At 44.9% G+C, this 19,999-nt stretch overlaps 1 protein-coding gene across 1 annotated transcript in view; it reads left to right on the top strand.

The window, feature by feature from the left end:
• The first annotated feature begins 2,860 nt into the window (after window positions 1-2,860).
• STAC3 (SH3 and cysteine rich domain 3) overlaps window positions 2,861-19,999 on the top strand; it is a 132,802-nt gene continuing 115,663 nt past the window's right edge. The window contains exon 1 of the mRNA XM_089681185.1: window positions 2,861-3,015. The gene's annotated coding sequence lies outside the window, so the exon portion shown is untranslated. The remainder of the gene's footprint in view (window positions 3,016-19,999) is intronic.

Below are 19,999 nucleotides of genomic sequence, written 5' to 3'. Positions count from 1 at the left end.
CAAAGACAAGTGTGTCTTGCCTACAGTCAAGCATGGTGGTGGGAGTGTCATGGTCTGGGGCTGCATGAATGCTGCCGGCACTGGGGAGACGCAGTTCATTGAGGGAACCATGAATGCCAACATGTACTGTGACATACTGAAGCAGAGCATGATCCCCTCCTTTTGGAGACTGGGCCACAGGGCAGTATTCCAACATAATGTCCCCAAACACACCTTCAAGATGACCACTGCCATGCTAAAGAAGCTGAGGTAAAGGTGATGGACTGGCCAAGCATGTTTCCAGATCTAAACCTTATTGAGCATCTGTGAGGCATCCTCAATTGGAAGGTGGAGGAGCGCAAGGTCTCTAACATTCACTAGCTCCATTATGTCGTCATGGAGGAGTGGAAGAGGACTCCAGTGGCAACCTGTGAAGCTCTGGTGAGCTCCATGCCCAAGAGGATTAAGGCAGTGCTGGAAAATAATGGTGGCCACACAAAATATTGGCACTTTGGGCCCAATTTGGACATTTTCACTTAGGGGTGTACTCACTTTTGATGCCGGCGGTTTAGACATTGTGTGTGTTATTTTGGGGGGACAGCAAATTTACACTGTTATACAAAGCTGTACACTCACTACTCCACATTGTTGCAAAGTGTAATTTCTTCCGTGTTGTCACATGAAAAGATAGAATAAAATATTTACAGAAATGAGGGGTGTACTCACTTCTGTGAGATACTGTATGTAACAGCAGAGAGCACGGGCATATGATGAATCAGGTCTGTGGACCAATATGACCACAATTCATTCTTTTTTGTAATGCCCATGTTGAGGGTTAGGCCCAAAAACGTTTTACATTTGGAAGTTTGGGTAGGTTTCCATGCAAATTATCTGGCAAGAGCTGAACTTGGGTGGGCTGTGATATATTGTTGTGCATATAAATTGCTTTGGCCCACAATCAATTGATACAAATCTTCCATGAAAAACAGCGGAGGGGCTAAACGCTAGTTCTGGCAGCGAAAGGGGCTGATCCTGCTAACACTGCATTTTTGCTGACAGTATACTAAGGTGGCACTAGTATAGTTCTGTTTGTGATTAATATATTGATCTGTACAAACACTATATTAGTAATTGCAGAGATCAGCGACCTGTAGTGTGAGTGCGATAGTGTGCAGGCAATCTAAAGCTAGCTGAACCTGGCTGGGAGAAGTGCTAGCTGACCCTGAAGCTATCTAATGTCGCTAATGGCAGTAATACAGTGATCAGTGAAACATTTTATATACTGGCACTGGCTGGGTGACAGTGATCAAAGGGTTACAGTGGCTAAATGGTTAGCACTTCCACCTGGCAGTACTAGGGTTGTTGGTTCGAATCTCAGCCACAGCACCACCTGCCTGGAGTTTGCATGTTCTCCCTGTGCCTGTGTGGGTTTCCTCCAGGTACTCAGATTTCCTCCTACACTCCAAAGACATGCTGGTAGGTTAATTGGATCCTATCTAAATTGACCCTAATATGTGTAATATGTGTATGTATGAATGTAAGTTAGGGACCTTAGATTGTACACCCCTTGAGGGTTAGGGACTGATGTGAATGTACAATATATATGTGTATGCGCTGTGTAAATTGACGGCGCTATATAAGCACCTGAAATAAAGGGTTAATAGGGGAGATCAAAGAGTTAAATGTGCTAATCTAACATGAGTGTAAAATGTGCTTTTACTCAGTGCTGCGTTCCCTCTTCTCTCCGTGGACCAGCTTAGGGGGTAGCAGGGGGTGCACGCATGCGCACACACATGGAAATAGAAAGCGACGCAAGATTACATCGCTTTGGCCACAGCCGCTGCTCGACCGCATAATTGTTGGTGGGCGGCAAGTAGTTAAAAAAAAAAAGTGTTTTGTTTTTTTTTAAAACCTATATTTGATTTTTTTTTAACATTTTTCTTTTTTTTGCTATTCTTTTTAAAATATACTTTCATTAAAGTAGTGCAACATTCCCATAGTAACATTGTGCTACTCTGGGGGGGCGACCATGGATTTATATTTTTTTTATACTTTGCATTGCAGGAGCAAAGAAGATTATAGCTTGCTTTGAACTGTCATGAATGGGTTACGTTCATGACAGTTCAGCTGGTCACATGATGCAGGGTGCTGTGATTGGCCCCATGTGAGAGCTGTGGACCAATCACAGCTCTCCAGGAACAGAAGGAAAGCTTTTATGAATCTGATTCATAAAAGCTTCATTGTCATTGTGATCATGTGATCGCATAGCGATCACATGATCAGTGGGTTCCGATTACCGGGACTGTCATTCCACTGTGTCCTGTGGATCACCGTTGGTTACTGGGTAGTTCTAATAATATCACTGTTATTGAAAGGCAACTAGTTTTGTATCTTGTGGATATCGATATGAGTGAAAGAAATCCCCAATTTTGTCATCTCACAAGAACGTCACTACAGCTGCCTTATAGCTTTAAAAAATTACCTCTTTATAAACCTGTGATGAAAGAAGAGATACTTAAGGAATTCTTTATTGTCACATACTATGCCATGTGTCACCTCAGGGGACATGGAATGCCAGTAGCAATATTTAGAAAATTCTGGGATCTGTAGGAATGCAAAGAATGTAAGTTTCAACATGCAGAATAGGACTTGTTGTTTGTTTTTTTGCTCCATAATCCTTCTAAAGCAAATTTTTTTTTTCTTTTAATTCATTGGCACTTCATGTTAGTGGAATATTCTCCCAGAGACGTATAATGTATTTTTTTTTTATCCTGTCTCCTCCACCCTTGCAATTCCTGCTTGGGCCCTCACCAGCCATGTTACTAGCTTATGAGGGCTCCTATTTCTCTGTGTCAGCCTAAGCATCTCAGCTGTCCTGTCACCTCTACTCTTGTCACTCCTCCACATTCAAGGAGCAGTTTATGGTTGGGCTATCAGTGAGGAGTGAGGGTCCCATCCCTGTCCCAGATCTTTGGCTGTACAGATAGACAGGTGAAGATAAGAAATCACTAGTGGATTTATACCTGGGAAGCTCAGGTAAGGAGCAATAATAAAACTTTATTTTAAAAGCTCTGTCCAAAGCATTATTTAGGCTCCATGCATACTAGCATTTTTGTTAAGCTCCTAGACACTGTTATTAGCATTTTTGTTCTGCTCCTAGAAGCTAAATAGTGTTATCGTGTCAATGCTCATTACTGTAGGCTGTTAGCATTTTTTGAGCTTTAGTGTCTAGGATCAGAAAAAAATTATTTTGTTTTTTGTAGCGCTTTTTGGGATGTTTTTCAAGCAGAAAAAAAATGCTAAACACTCCTACCAGCTTTTGTTTTTCCTCTACATGTACTGTAAAAACACTAAAAAAAATGCTAATACTCCTAACCCCTTCTGAATTACTGAAACGCTACTAAATTGCTACTAAAAACACTATTGCCAGTTTTTTTTGTTTTTTTTTACTCATTTTTTAGCTTTGAAAAAAAAAAAACACTAGTGTGCATGGTGCCTAAACGTTGAATGCATCAGTTTAAATATCTGAATTAAATGTATCATCAGTCTCAGTTCTGCAGAGCATAATCCCTAATCAATAAACATGCCACAAATATCTCCATATACTGTAATTCCTTTACTCTGTTTTGCTCATTTTAAGCTTTAGGAATATTGATCACACCCATATGTGGAGTAGAAAAGCAGAGCAATTCTATTAAGTAATAAAATAATTACAGTTTTCATATAGATTGCCTATTCAGAATTTAACTACAAGGTTCAGTTATATTCCTGGTTATGAATATAATACATAACACACGTCACACTTGTAAAAATACCTTTTAGTTTATGAAGTTATGTTTAGCTACTGTGACATCCGTGGTTAGGGTTATTACAGCAAAGGGTGACAGGCTAAGCAGTGCCGGAGAACTGCCCTAGGCTCCCCGGACAGAAGGTGCCGTGTATACAAAAATTATATAAAACAATATAAAAAATTATGTAAAATAATAAAGTAAATAATAAAATAGAAAATGTATAATAAAAAAATTACTTTATTTTTTTAACTGTATCTTGGGAAGTAGGATTTTTCCAACCATTATCTGTAAACGTTTTGTTCCTCTGGACTGGCATATTGTATCGTTCTTAAAATTCAATTTTGGTTGCTCAAGCGAGCTACACACTGTGTGTGTGTGTGTGTGTGTGTGTGTGTGTGTGTGTGTGTGTGTGTGTGTGTGTGTGTGTATGAGCATGTGTGAACTCAGAATGACATTGTGTCATGCATTTAAAAAATGTGTATCACTGAGAATGTAAACCAACTCTGTGTACAAGGGGCCCCCCGAACCTGAAGTGCCCCTGCCCTCCAAGGTCTAAATCTGACCCTAAGGGTAAGCCACTGAACTGAGCAATGACTCTTATAGTTCTCTCCCCTTTTGTTTAAATTAGAACTCATTGTGCCCATGAGTGATTGAAAATTGAACAAAATTGGTACATCAAAGACAAAATCAATTGACTTCAAAAACAAAAAACAATGTACTGCTTAACCTCAAATTCAGTTTTGTTTTTTTTTGTCCCCCAATTACTTTTAAATTATTCTATTTGTAAGATATGTGCCATTTCTTTAAACATTTTTATGTAGCATCAGAGATTTAAAAGCTGGTTGTAAAATTGTAGTTAATGGGTGTTATTTTTGTTAAATGCTGAAAATAACATTGAACACTTCTGGACTTTTTTCTTTATAAAAATGTGAAAAGTTAAAAATAGCTAAGACAGGCTAGATTTTCAAAATTAAAGTATTTTTTTCTTTAATGCACATATATTTGAACTGAAATAGAACACATTTCCTGTGTTTTTAGCAACCCATTTTGGTTATCGCACTGCAAAGAAAGGACTTTTGCAGACCTGGTGTACAGTATAGGAAGGTGGGCAACATTTATTCAGGCTGGTACCAAGGCAGAGAAGCTGCTATATGCTTCCATTCACCAAATAGAGAAAGAAGGATACAAATGACAACCCGGGAACCTACACCTTCAAAAACAAGTTTTTTTTTCTTCTGATGGGTTCCTGTTAACCACTTGCCTACCGGGCAATGCCCCCCCCCCCCCCAACATTGTGATCTGCTGTGTCATCGATCACCGACCGCGTCGCGTGCATGCCGCTGGGTGCGCATTCTGGGAGGACGTCCATGGGCGCCCTCCCAGAACTAGACAACTGCGCTGTAGCCGTCTTTTGTCTGTGGTTGGTTGGGAAGCGATTAAACTGCTTTTCCTCAAATGGGGATCAGAGAGGCTCAAGCCTCTGCCTGAGAAGGAATAGGATTAGGTGTAATCACAAAGTCACATGTAATGATCATGTACAGGAGCTAACAAATATGAGACATTTCCATTGGCCGAAATGATACTTCATCTGCATGTGTTCTAAAAGTGATGTTACACCTAAAATGTGTCTATTTCAATGAACATGACTATGAGTAAGCTTCCTTCATTGTAAAAGCACAGAACCAAGAAAATCACTGAAATCCGCTTTCATGAAATTAATTATGTGGATCCAAGTTTACAAGGATGCATCTATTTGATTACCTGAACTACAGGTGAAACTCTAAAAGTTAGAATATCGTGCAAAAGTTCATTTATTTCAGTAATGCAACTTAAAAGGTGAAACTAATATATGAGATAGACTCATTACATGCAAAGCAAGATAGTTCAAGCCGTGATTTGTCATAATTGTGATGATTATGGTTTACAGCTCACGAAAACCCAAAATCCACAATCTCAGAAAATTAGAATTACATGCAATCAATAAAACAAGGATTGTACAGAGAACAATATCGGACCTCTGAAAAGTATAAGCATGCATATGTACTTAGTACTTGGTTTGAGCCCCTTTTGCAGCAATTACTGCCTCAATGCGGCGTGGCATGGAAGCTATCAGCCTGTGGCACTGCTGAGGTGTTATGGAAGACCAGGATGCTTCAATAGCGGCCTTCAGCTCTTCTGCATTGTTCGGTCTTATGTCTCTCATCTTTCTCTTGGCAATGCCCCATAGATTCTCTATGGGATTCAGGTCAGGCGAGTTTGCTGTCTAATCAAGCACAGTAATCCCACGGTCATTGAACCAGGTTTTGGTGCTTTTGGCAGTGTGGGCAGGTGCCAAGTCCTGCTGGAAAATGAAGTCAGCATCCCCATAAAGCTCGTCTGCGGAAGGAAGCAAGAAGTGCTCCAAAATCTCCTGGTAGATGGCTGCATTGACCCTGGACTTAATGAAGCACAGTGGACCACCACCAGCAGATGACATGGCTCCCCAAATCAACACAGACTGTGGAAATTTCACACTGGACTTCAAGCATCTTGCAGTGTGTGCCTCTCCATTCTTCCTCCATACTCGGTCCTTGGTTTCCAAATGAGATGCAAAAGTTGCTCTCATCAGAAAAGAGGACTTTGGACCACTGAGCAACAGACCAGGTCTGTTTTTCTTTAGCCCAGGTAAGATGCTTCTGACGTTTGTTGTTCAGGAGCAGCTTGACAAGAGGAGTACAACATTTGAAGCCCATGTCCAGGATCCGTCTGTGTGGTGGCTCTTGATGCACTGACTCCAGCCTCAGTCCACTCCTTGTGAAAGTCCCCAACACTTTTGAATGGCCTTTTCTTGACAATCCTCTCCAGGCTGCGGTCATCCCAGCTGTTTGTGCACCTTTTTCTTCCACACTTTTCCCTTCCACACTTTTCCCTTCCACTTAATGTTCTATTAATGTGCTTTGATACAGCACTTTGGGAACATCCAACTTGTTTTGCAATTACCTTTTGAGGCTTTCCCTCCTTATGGAGGGTGTCACTGATGGTTTTCTGCACAACTGTCAGGTCAGCAGTCTTTCCCATGATTGTGATTCCTACTGAACCAGACTGAGAGACCATTTAAAGTCTCAGGAATCCTTTGCAGCTGTTATGGCTTAATTAGCTGATTAGAGTGGGACACTTTGAGCCGAGAATATTGCACCTTTTCACAATATTCTAATTTTCTGAGATTGTGGATTTGGGGTTTTCATGAGTTGTAAGCCATAATCATCACAATTATGACAAATCACAGCTTGAACTATCTTGCTTTGCATGTAATGAGTCTTATCTCATATATTAGTTTCACCTTTTAAGTTGCATTACTGAAATAAATGAACTTTTGCACGATATTCTAATTTTTCGAGTTTCACCTGTATAATGAAAATACATCCTTCATCTTGTGTTCCTTAAAGGGTAACTCCACTTTTGTGGGAGGAAAAATTAGCAATAAAAAAAAAAAAAAATTACCTTTTCATTCTGCTGTCACTGTAATTTTCTGTAAAATGCAATGCAATATGACTACTTGGAGATGTTTTGTACACAGATGATGTACAGAGTGCTCCCCAGAAATGTCATTTCCTGCTAGTGGTAGGCTTATTGATTTTCCCAGAAGTCTGCACTAAGATACAAGTCAGATTTTGGGCATTCTCTGCAACGAAAATATCCTTTTTGGTGAGCAGGAAGACATGTCCAAGGCCCCTTTAATGCATGCAGGCCGTTTGTCCATTTTTCATTCATATGTTAACGGAGGAAAAGAGGACATCAATGCATCTCTATGGAAAAATGGATCTAAAGGATCATCTGCTTATACTTTCATCTGTCAACATCTGTTTTATGAAATGGATCAAAGCCCTATTTTGTTCCAAAAAAAAAAAAGACAAAAGCAGCTGTAAATGAACAAAAGGTCCATTTTTGCATTCCTTTTTGTATTGGTAGTGGATGTACATACTGATGGTAAACTTGTGTAAACCTCATCCTTTTTTTTCTTTGAAAAAATGTGACAGAAGTGATGAAACCAAAGATCTGCATGTATGAAAGGGGCATAAAGGGATGCAGACCCTGCAATTTTCCTCATTAGAGCCCTGCAGGTCAGCAGCTGATTATTATGAAATCATTCCAATATAGATTCATTCTGCACATGGACAAGATAAACAGCTATTTCTTCAGAATAACAAAAAGTAGGTATCTGCAGCAAAGTTTGTTAAAATCCTTGCAATGTATATAGCCATACATCACCCAGGAGGAAATGTTTTAGGGTTTTTTTTTCAGTAAAAGTGGAGTTGCTCTATAAAGTGTTCTGTGGTATAACCATAAATGTAACGGCTATACCAATCTATATTACAGTGGAGTTCCACCCAGAAGGGCTGCTTGTCTGCCTCCCCCCTCCACTGCCACATTTGGCACCTTTTGGGAGGGGAGCAAGTACCTGGTTTTGATAGGTACCTGCTCCCACTTCCGGCTCAGTTTGCCGCGGCAAATTGACTTGGAAGTTTGGGCCCCCTCCTTCCCTTGCAGCCTTCTGGAACACTTCACAGGTCCCAGAAGACTGCGGCCCATTCATGACGCGCAGAGAGCTTTGTGCAGTAGGAAGCCAGCTGTGAAGCCACAAGACTTCACTACTGGTTTCCCTTAGCCAAGATGGCTGCGCCAGCACCCAGTTCTTGATTGAAGAATCAACTCGGGTGAGGACGCCACTGGATGCCTGGACAGATAAGTGCCCTAATATTAAAAGTCAGCAGCTACAATATTTGAAGCTACTGACTTTTAAGTTGGTTTTTTTTTTTTCTATTTTTTTGGGGGGGGGGGGGCAGAACTCCTCTTTAACTTTTGTCTTCTCTCATACCCATGTAAGCAGTATAAGTCTGAGGGTGGCAGCAGGTATTTTCTTAAGGAAGTGCAAGGAGCAATGATGATGTTCAAAAACTGGTACCTCCAACAATCAATCAGAGATGTGACTGCACTAACAGGAACCTGATTGGCTGATATGGACTCTCAGCATATCATCATTGCTCTTTGCACAGCCTTACTGAATAGTACAGATAGTATTTCATGTATGCCATCATATGACACTGTAGTTTTTTTTATTTCTTTTGGAATACTTGCTTTAAATCATGTACCCAGATTTGTTTACCTGTTTTGCTTACACTTACTACATTACGCACTTGCTCTCCAGAGGATTTACCCCCCTTCCTGACCAGGCCTTTTTTCAATACGGCGCTGCATTACTTTAACTGACAATTGCGCGGTCAAGCAATGCTCCACCCAAATGAATTTTATGGCCCTTTTTTCCCACACAAGGCTTTCTTTGGTGGTAAAAAAAAAGCGACAATTTTGAAAAATATTTTTGACTATTTGCTATAAAATGTATCCAGTAAAAAAATTTAAAAATCTAATTTCATCATAAATTTAGGCACAAATGTGTTTTGCTACATGTCTTTGCTAAAAAAACATTCAAGTACATGGAAATTAATTGGTTTACGTGAATATCTACAAATGGCGGTATATACAGTATACTGGAATTTTTATTTTTATTTTTTTATACTACTAATAGCAGTGATCAGTGACTTATAGGGGGCATGCGGCGGGCATTCTGAAACTGTGTTGGAACTGACTAATTGCCACTGACATCCCCCGTGACACTAATACAGTGACCAGTGCTAATAACCAGTGGTAAACATGCTGCTGTGTATTCCTCTGCTGTGCAGAGAAATACACAGCAACATGTTACTTCTGGCAGGAGACAGACCTGTGCTGTTTACACACAGGTCTCCCCAAGTCAGTGTTACTCGGCGATCGCCGGGTGCTGGCGGGGAATCTCCAGCTGGGACCCGGTGATTGACATCTGTAGCCGCCAATGGCGGCAAGGGTAGGGTGGTGCACGAGCCCCCTATCTGGAAATGCAAATCACGTGTAGATATAGCCTTGCCGCTCTGTAGCAGTATTTCTGCTATAGGGAGGCAGGCAACTGGTTAATAATGTTATAACCCAACAGTTTTTCTAAATTATATAGTGAGACTTTTAAATGTATGTCTGAGGGCAGGCATTCTTTCATTCTGTCCTGCATCAAAATGTTTCAAACTGTATTTGCATTCCCATAAGTATGGAGAAAGAAGGAGTTCTAACAAGAACAAAAAAACGTGTAAACAGTTTGTAACCCAGGCAGTAGATGGTCCTTGTATCAAGGCTGTGGGAACCCTAAAAGGCCTGTATGTTTCAATAAAACAGTGCTTTCTCTTGAGTGGTTAGACTGCATTATCATTCGTATTCACTTGTCCTGTATGGAGTAATCAGCAGCCACCAATCAAAAATGGTTATTTAGTTGCTGTGATTACATTAACCTGAAATTGGAGCAGAAGCTATCCATTACTGTATTTTGTACATCATCAATGCCCTTTGTGGTGTCTTGTCAGATATAGATAGATATGCATAGGCCACAGATAAACTGATACAAAGACATTTCTTAAACTTGGTGATAGACATGGTCTCCTATACTCCTATACAGTGTTGTATTTAGGTTTTGTGCTGCCCTAGGCAACACAAAATCGTTTGTCTTCCACCATCAACTGCCCCCCACCCAGAGAGAGCCTGAGATGACCAACAATACAGAACACCCCCCCCTCCCACTGGCTAAGAGAGCCTTCCAATAACACCCCCCACCCGGTCGAGAGCGCCTTCCACTACCACCGCTCTCCCGGCGAGAGAGACAACTCACCTTCCCAGCTCTGGACATCCCCAGAAACGAGAGTCAGGCTTTACATACACCATCAAGCAGCACGCAGCCTCTCTCCTAGTCCCCATGTCATGCATGTCCCTTCTTCAGGGAAGGGGGGGCGTGATACCACACCCCTGAAAAATGCTGCCCTAGGCAAACTTCTAGTTTGCCACGTGGTAAATACGGCCCTGCTTCTATACTGTAAGTCCACTATTTACACACAAGTTCCGTTGCAGGAGCTTGGTTGTAAGTCCAACAAAAATCAGGGCTTGCAGACAATAGCTGCAAGCGCTGATCAGTGTGTTCTGTTGGGGGAAGTCCCCCCTGTCATAAAACAAAGGAAAGAGAGGAAAATCACCGTAGCAACATTACTTCTGTTGGTACGGCGATCTGTTTTTTTGTTCGTTCAGCCTGCTGGGTGTGTACCTGGCTTTTACACGATTAGACATGTTCGCATCTTTGAAAGTTTGCAACTTGAACATACGTATGTAACGGACTGTTTATAATTTGGTGGTTTTATAGTTTTGTTTTTGTTTTTTTAACCATCATCTTTTCTAGAGATGTTTTGCTCAGTTGTGGCTATAATGTACCAATATATATCAAAACAAGAAAAAAAAATACACACACACACACCTCAAAAAAATTAAAGGAACACTCTGAGAACACATCAGATCTCAATGGGGAAAAATATGCTGGATATCTATACGGATATGGAGTGGGTAGCATGTTAGGTATGTAAGGATGCCCCGTTGTTTGATGGAAATGAAAATTATCAACCTACAGTGGACTGAATTCAAAGACACCCCGAAAATCAAAGTGAAAAAATTATGCAGTAGGCTTGTCCATTTTGCTGAAATTCCATTGCAGAAATTCAAAATGGTACTCAGTAGTTTGTATGGCCCCCATGTGCTTGTATGCATGCCTGACAATGTAAGGGCATGCTCCTAATGAGACAACGGATGTGTTCAGGGGTATTTCCTCACAGATCTGGAGCAGGGCATTATTGAGCTCCTGGACAGTCTGAGGTGCAACCTGGTGGTGTTGGATGGACCGAAACATGATATCCCAGAGAAACATGATATCTCAGTCAGGCTGCCATTGTCTAGCCTGTAGAGGTCTGTGCATCCCTCCATGGATATGCTTCCCCAGACACTCAATGACTCACCACCAAAATGGTAATGTTGAATGAAGTTACAGCAGCATAACGTTCTCTATGGCTTCTCCAGACCCCTACATGTTTGTCACGTGCTCAGGGTGACTTAGAGGACGTTGAGCCCTCAGGCCACCCTTATAAAGTCTGTTTGGTCAGAGACATTCACACAAGTGGCCTGCTGGAGTTTATTATGCAAGGCTCTGGTGGTGCTCATCCTGTTCCTCCTTGCACAAAGGAGCAGATACCGGTCCTGCTGATGGGTTAAGGACCTTCTACAGCCCTGTCCAGCTCTCCTAGAGTAACTGCCTGTCCCCTGGAATCTCCTCCATGCTCTTGAGACTGTGTGGGAGACACCACAAACCTTCCAGCAATGGCACATATGTGCATCCTGGAGGATGTTGGACTGCCTGTGCAACCTCTGTAGGGTCCACTCAATCCTTTTGGGTATGAGTCTATCAGCATGGCACATGCCCACTCTTCCTTGCAAAAACACTCCAAATCTGTCAGATTGCGAGGGCATCTCCTGTGCACAGCCCTCTTCAGATCTCCCCACAGATTTTCAATCGTATTCAGGTCTGGGCTCTGACTGGGCCATTCCAAAACTTTAATCTTCTTCTGGTGAAGCCATTCCTTTGCTGATTTGGATGTATTCTTTGGGTCATTGTCATGCTGAAAGATATAGTTCCTCTTCGTGTTCAGCTTTCTAGCAGAAGCCTGATGGATTTGTGCCAATATTTACCAGTATTTGGAACTGTTCAGAATTCCCTCTACCTTGACTAAGGCCCCAGTTCCAGCTGAAGAAAAACAGCCCCAAAATATTATGCTGCCACCACCATACTTCACTGTGGGTATGGTGTTCTTTTGGTGATGAGTAGAGATGAGCGAATCGAAGTAGCCGAAGTGGAATTCGAGTCGAATATCGGAAAAATTTCGATTCGCGCCGAATCCGAAAAATAGCCTAATTCGGACGCGCGAATCGAAATTTTTCTGAAAATGGCGGCTGACATGTGCGGCGACGGAGCGGGGATGTCTGGGAAGGCGCGCAGACAAGGCGCGCTGACCCATAATGCATTCCTCAACGACATGTGATCGCATCAGCCAATCAGCAGCCAGCCAGCTAGCACTGTGTAATGGTCGAGCTATAAATAGCGGCCATTTTGGAATTCTTCATTTGCCTGCAGTCATTGAACAGAGGCAGACCGCTCTGTATTAGGGACAGGGACAGAGTTAGGGCCACAGAAACGATACTTGGGGACAGAGAAACGATACTTAGGGACAGAGAACTATTACTCAGGGACACAGAATTGTTAATTAGGGCCACAGAATCGTTACTTAGGGACAAAGAAACGCTAGTTAGGGCCACAGAATTCATACTCAGGGACAGACAGAATTGTTACTGAGTGCCAGAGAATTGTTATTTAGGGCCACAGAAACGTTATTAGGGCCACAGAATTGTTACTCAGGGACAGACAGAATTGTTACTGAGTGCCAGAGAATTGTTACTTAGGGCCACAGAAACGTTATTAGGGCCACAGAATTGTTACTCAGGGACAGACAGAATTGTTACTGAGTGCCAGAGAATTGTTACTTAGGGCCACAGAAACTTTAGTTAGGGCCACAGAATTGTTACTCAGGGACAGACACAGAATTGTTACTGAGGGCCACAGAACTGTTACTTAGGGCCACAGAATTGTTACTCGCACAGACACAGAATTGTTACTCGCACAGACACAGAATTGTTACTGAGGGCCACAGAACTGTTACTTAGGGCCACAGAATTGTTACTCGCACAGACACAGAATTGTTACACAGGGACACAGAACTGTTACTGAGGGCCACAGAACCGTTACTTAGGGCCACAGAATTGTTACTCGCACAGACACAGAATTGTTACTCGCACAGACACAGAATTGTTACTCGCACAGACACAGAATTGTTACTCGCACAGACACAGAATTGTTACACAGGGACACAGAACTGTTACTGAGGGCCACAGAACCGTTACTTAGGGCCACAGAATTGTTACTCGCACAGACACAGAATTGTTACTCGCACAGACACAGAATTGTTACTCGCACAGACACAGAATTGTTACTCGCACAGACACAGAATTGTTACTCGCACAGACACAGAATTGTTACTCAGGGACACAGAACTGTTACTTGGGGCCACAGAAACGTTACTTAGGGCCACAGAATTGTTACTCGCACAGACACAGAATTGTTACTCGCACAGACACAGAATTGTTACTCGCACAGACACAGAATTGTTACTCGCACAGACACAGAATTGTTACTCGCACAGACACAGAATTGTTACTGAGGGCCACAGAACTGTTACTTAGGGCCACAGAATTGTTGCTCGCACAGACACAGAATTCTTACTCGCACAGACACAGAATTGTTACTCAGGGACACAGAACTGTTACTTAGGGCCACAGAACTGTTAGTTAGGGCCACAGAATTGTTACTCGCACAGACACAGAATTGTTACTGAGGGCCACAGAACTGTTACTTGGGGCCACAGAAACGTTAATCAGGGACACAGAATTGTTACTGAGGGCCACAGAACTGTTACTTAGGGCCACAGAATTGTTACTCGCACAGACACAAAATTGTTACTCGCACAGACACAGAATTGTTACTGAGGGCCACAGAACTGTTACTTAGGGCCACAGAACTGTTACTTAGGGCCACAGAATTGTTACTCGCACAGACACAGAATTGTTACTCGCACAGACACAGAATTGTTACTCGCACAGACACAGAATTGTTACTCGCACAGACACAGAATTGTTACTCAGGGCCACAGAACTGTTACTGAGGGCCACAGAACTGTTACTTAGGGCCACAGAATTGTTACTCGCACAGACACAGAATTGTTACTCAGGGACACAGAACTGTTACTGAGGGCCACAGAACTGTTACTTAGGGCCACAGAATTGTTACTCGCACAGACACAGAATTGTTACACAGGGACACAGAACTGTTACTGAGGGCCACAGAACCGTTACTTAGGGCCACAGAATTGTTACTCGCACAGACACAGAATTCTTACTCGCACAGACACAGAATTGTTACTCGCACAGACACAGAATTGTTACTGAGGGCCACAGAACTGTTACTTGGGGCCACAGAAACGTTAATCAGGGCCACAGAATTGTTACTGAGGGCCACAGAACTGTTACTTAGGGCCACAGAATTGTTACTCGCACAGACACAAAATTGTTACTCGCACAGACACAGAATTGTTACTGAGGGCCACAGAACTGTTACTTAGGGCCACAGAACTGTTACTTAGGGCCACAGAATTGTTACTCGCACAGACACAGAATTGTTACTCGCACAGACACAGAATTGTTACTCGCACAGACACAGAATTGTTACTCGCACAGACACAGAATTGTTACTCAGGGCCACAGAACTGTTACTGAGGGCCACAGAACTGTTACTTAGGGCCACAGAATTGTTACTCGCACAGACACAGAATTGTTACTCAGGGACACAGAACTGTTACTGAGGGCCACAGAACTGTTACTTAGGGCCACAGAATTGTTACTCGCACAGACACAGAATTGTTACACAGGGACACAGAACTGTTACTGAGGGCCACAGAACCGTTACTTAGGGCCACAGAATTGTTACTCGCACAGACACAGAATTCTTACTCGCACAGACACAGAATTGTTACTCAGGGACACAGAACTGTTACTGAGGGCCACAGAACTGTTACTTAGGGCCACAGAATTGTTACTCACACAGACACAGAATTGTTACACAGGGACACAGAATTGTTACTGAGGGCCACAGAACCGTTACTTAGGGCCACAGAATTGTTACTGAGGGCAACAGAACTGTTACTTAGGGCCACAGAATTGTTACTCGCACAGACACAGAATTGTTACTCAGGGCCACAGAACTGTTACTTAGGGCCACAGAATTGTTACTCGCACAGACACAGAATTGTTACTCAGGGACACAGAACTGTTACTGAGGGCCACAGAACTGTTACTTAGGGCCACAGAATTGTTACTCGCACAGACACAGAATTGTTACTCAGGGACACAGAACTGTTACTGAGGGCCACAGAACTGTTACTTAGGGCCACAGAATTGTTACTCGCACAGACACAGAATTGTTACACAGGGACACAGAATTGTTACTGAGGGCCACAGAACCGTTACTTAGGGCCACAGAATTGTTACTCAGGGACACAGAATTGTTACTGAGGGCCACAGAACTGTTACTTAGGGCCACAGAATTGTTACTCAGGGACACAGAATTGTTACTCAGGGACACAGAACTGTTACTGAGGGCCACAGAACTGTTACTTAGGGCCACAGAATTGTTACTCGCACAGACACAGAATTGTTACTCAGGGCCACAGAACTGTTACTGAGGGCCACAGAACTGTTACTGAGGGCCACAGAACTGTTACTTAGGGCCACAGAATTGTTACTCGCACAGACACAGAATTGTTACACAGGGACACAGAATTGTTACTGAGGGCCACAGAACCGTTACTTAGGGACACATAATTGTTACTGAGGGCCACAGAACTGTTACTTAGGGCCACAGAATTGTTACTCGCACAGACACTGAATTGTTACTCAGGGACACAGAATCGTTTAATTAAAGAGTATGTCAGACAACATGCAGAGGAGTGGCAGAGGAGGCAATGTTTTAGGAGCGAGCAGACGTGGCAGCAGAGGAAGGGGTCGAGGCAGCACTATTCGCAGCCAGAGGCTAGTGCTCCCGGTGTCATCCAGTACAGTGAGGAAGAGCTAACAGAGGGCGGTCAGGAACGGGGGGAGACATCCGCCTCTTCAGCAGCCAGGCGAAGAAGTAGTGGCGAGGAGAGTGGCTCGGTAGCCGGTGTAGAGACAGGTCTGTCTCCTGACCCACACGCAGCCGAGGGGGCTAGTAGTGAGGCGGAGACCCTAATTGATGATGATGAGGCTGATCGCACTTGGCAGCCTCGTCGTCATCAGGCTATTGCTTCCGCATCATCAGGAGAAGAGGGTGGCAGCTTGGCAGCGAGCAAAACAGTCGGTGGGTTGTCTCCATCGCCACACTCTGCCATGTGCCACTTTCAGGTCTCCTCACACACTGCTGGTGTGTTGAATTTTTTGACATAGGGTGCTGGCAGATTACGGGCCTCCCATAGCTGCTGCCAGGCCCCTAATCTGCCATGGGCCCCTATATACCGCCTCCTCATGCTGCTGCCAAGTCCAAAGTCTCTCATGGGTCCCTGTACGGCCTCCCATTGCTGCTGTCTCCATCGCCACACTCTGCCATGTGCCACTTTCAGGTCTCCTCACACACTGCTGGTGTGTTGAATTTTTTGACATAGGGTGCTGGCAGATTACGGGCCTCCCATAGCTGCTGCCAGGCCCCTAATCTGCCATGGGCCCCTATATACCGCCTCCTCATGCTGCTGCCAGGTCCACAGTGTCTCATGCCATGTGCCACTTTCAGGTCTCCTCACACTGCTGGTGTGTTGAATTTTTTGACATAGGGTGCTGGCAGATTATGGGCCTCCTATAGCTGCTGCCAGGCCCCTAATCTGCCATAGGCCCCTATATACCACCTCCTCATGCTGCTGCCAGGTCCAGAGTCTCTCATGGGTCCCTGTACGGCCTCCCATTGCTGCTGTCTCCATCGCCACACTCTGCCATGTGCCACTTTCAGGTCTCCTCACACTGCTGGTGGGTTCCATTTTTTGTCATAGGGTGCTGGCAGATTACGGGCCTCCCATTGCTGCTGCCAGGCACGTAATCTGCCATGGGCCCCCGTACCGACTCCTCATGCTGTGACGTTGCAACAAGGTGGAATTCTACCCTACATATGTTAGACCGCCTTTACGAACAGCGAAAGGCCATCACAGATTTCCTGATGTTAAAAGCGGATAAAGGTACTCCCTGTGTAACTTAGATGTCAGCCATTGGCAGCTCATGCGTGACACCTGCGCTTGCTCAGGCCCTTTGAGGAGGCCACGCTATTCGTGAGTCGGCAGGACTATGGGATGAACGACGTCATTCCTCTGTTGCACGTCCTGGAACAAATGCTGTTAACAATGGCTGGTCAGGGTGCGGTAGACGTGGCGCACAGATCTCAACGCCACATGACCCCTGTGGGGGCAGGACAGGAAGAAGAGGAGGAGGTAGAGGAGGACATTGGTGCTCAGGAATTATTGAGTGAAATGGGTGGTTTTTCCACTCAGCGGACAGGAGTGGAGGAGCAGGAGCATCTGGTAGAGGAGGAGGAGGAGACAGAGGACCCAGACGCACCGTGGCAGTATGCTGTGGAGATGGAGGCAGGGAGTCCCTCGCATTCCTTGGCACAAATGGCCCATAGCATGCTCGGTTTTTTGCGTAGCGACAGCCGAATAATAACCATCAGACAGAGGGATGACTTTTGGCTGTCCACCTTGTTGGACCCTCGCTACCGTTCAAAAATGGTGGCCTTTTTCACACCTGCTGAGAGGGAGGCCAAAATAACGTACTATAAAAACCACCTATGTAGTCAGCTGGTCTCTGCCTGTCTGCGCCAACGTCCATCCTCAGACACTGTGGGCCCTGTGCGCTCGCGTTCCGCTGCCATGGCAGCAGGGGAGGGGTGGGGTGGTAGGAGCAGTGGCAGCTCCACCAGCAGCGGCTGCCTCAGTCTGCAGTCGATGATGAGTAGCTTTCTTCACCAGCGCAGTGAGGAAACTACTAACCAGCCGCAGCAGCAGCAGCATCAGGTGGACCTGGAGCAGGACCTCAAACAACAGGCTTAGGCCTACTTGGACAGCACCCTGCCAACCGAGGTAGACAATCCCCTTGACTACTGGGCAACGAAACTTGACCTTTGGCCCCAACTAGCTGAATTTGCCCTTGAAAGGCTGTCATGCCCGGCCAGTAGCGTGCCATCGGAGCGCGTGTTTAGTGCGGCAGGAGGTATTGCAACTCCGCGGAGGACACGACTGTCCACCCAAAGTGTGGAGAGACTGACGTTTGTGAAAATGAATCAGGCGTGGATTAGTCTGGATTTCAAACCACCAGTTCCTGACACAACTGACTAAATCCGCCATGAATCATGCCCCAAACATGTGCCACTTTCAGGTCTCCTCACACTGCTGGTGTGTTACATTTTTTGTCATAGGGTGCTGGCAGATTACGGGCCTCCCATAGCTGCTGCCAGGCCCCTAATCTGCCATGGGCCCCTATACCGCCTCCTCATGCTGCTGCCAGGTCCAGAGTCTCTCATGGGTCCCTGTACGGCCTCCCATTGCTGCTGTCTCCATCGCCACACTCTGCCATGTGCCACTTTCAGGTCTCCTCACACTGCTGGTGGGTTCCATTTTTTGTCATAGGGTGCTGGCAGATTACGGGCCTCCCATAGCTGCTGCCAGGCCCCTAATCTGCCATGGGCCCCCGTACCGACTCCTCATGCTGCTGCCAGGCCCGTAATCTGTCATGGGCCCCTGTTGTCGCTTGTTGGCATATTCCGCTCGTTCAGATGCTCCTTCTCCTGCTACTCCTCTTCACGGATTCCGTCAGCAGTCTTTCTTGGAATCCGTTTCCAAGAGACAACAGTTTGCGAGCACGCACCAGACGGTGCAGAAGCTGAACGTCCTCCTGTCCAAGTTGCTGCTGCCAGGCTCGTAATCTGTCATGCGCCCCTGTACCGCCTCCTCATGCTGCTGCCAGGTCCAGAGTGTGTCATGGGCCCCCGTACCGACTCCTCATGCTGCTGCCAGGTCCAGAGTGTGTCATGGGTCCCTGTACGGCCTCCCATTGCTGCTGCCAGGCCCGTAATCTGCCATGGGCCCCCGTACCGACTCCTCATGCTGTTGCCAGGTCCAGAGTGTGTCATGGGTCCCTGTACGGCCTCCCATTGCTGCTGTCTCTATCGCCACACTCTGCCATGTGCCACTTTCAGGTCTCCTCACACTGCTGGTGGTTTCCATTTTTGTCATAGGGTGCTGTATGGCCTCCCATTGCTGCTGCCTCCACCGCCACACTGTGGCACCACACTCTGGTTTTGGCCCCGTGACTGCCCAAATGAGTGAAGTGTGCGGTGATTCTAAGATCGATGGCACTCATCTGCATGTCATACTGACTGACAGTATTATTTCTCTTCCCCAGCAGACTCCAAGGGCATTTAAATTAAAGGTACAGTGTTCAGCACTAATATTAAGTCTCTCTGAAGCCTATAAACACCCTTTTTTAAGTTAAATTCACAGCGAATATATTCGACTCGAATCGAAATTTTTCCACGAATTCGCCGAATCAGTCGAATCGAATTTTTGAATACTTCGCTCATCTCTAGTGATGAGCAGTGTTGCTTTTGCCCCTTGGTTTCATCA

The sequence above is a fragment of the Staurois parvus genome, unplaced genomic scaffold, assembly GCF_062004578.1.
Source record: "Staurois parvus isolate SC_StPar_1 unplaced genomic scaffold, SC_StPar_1.0 ptg000017l, whole genome shotgun sequence".
Taxonomy (NCBI): domain Eukaryota; kingdom Metazoa; phylum Chordata; class Amphibia; order Anura; family Ranidae; genus Staurois; species Staurois parvus.
Note: the sequence above shows the minus strand (reverse complement) of the source record. Positions and strands in the feature narration are given on the sequence as shown.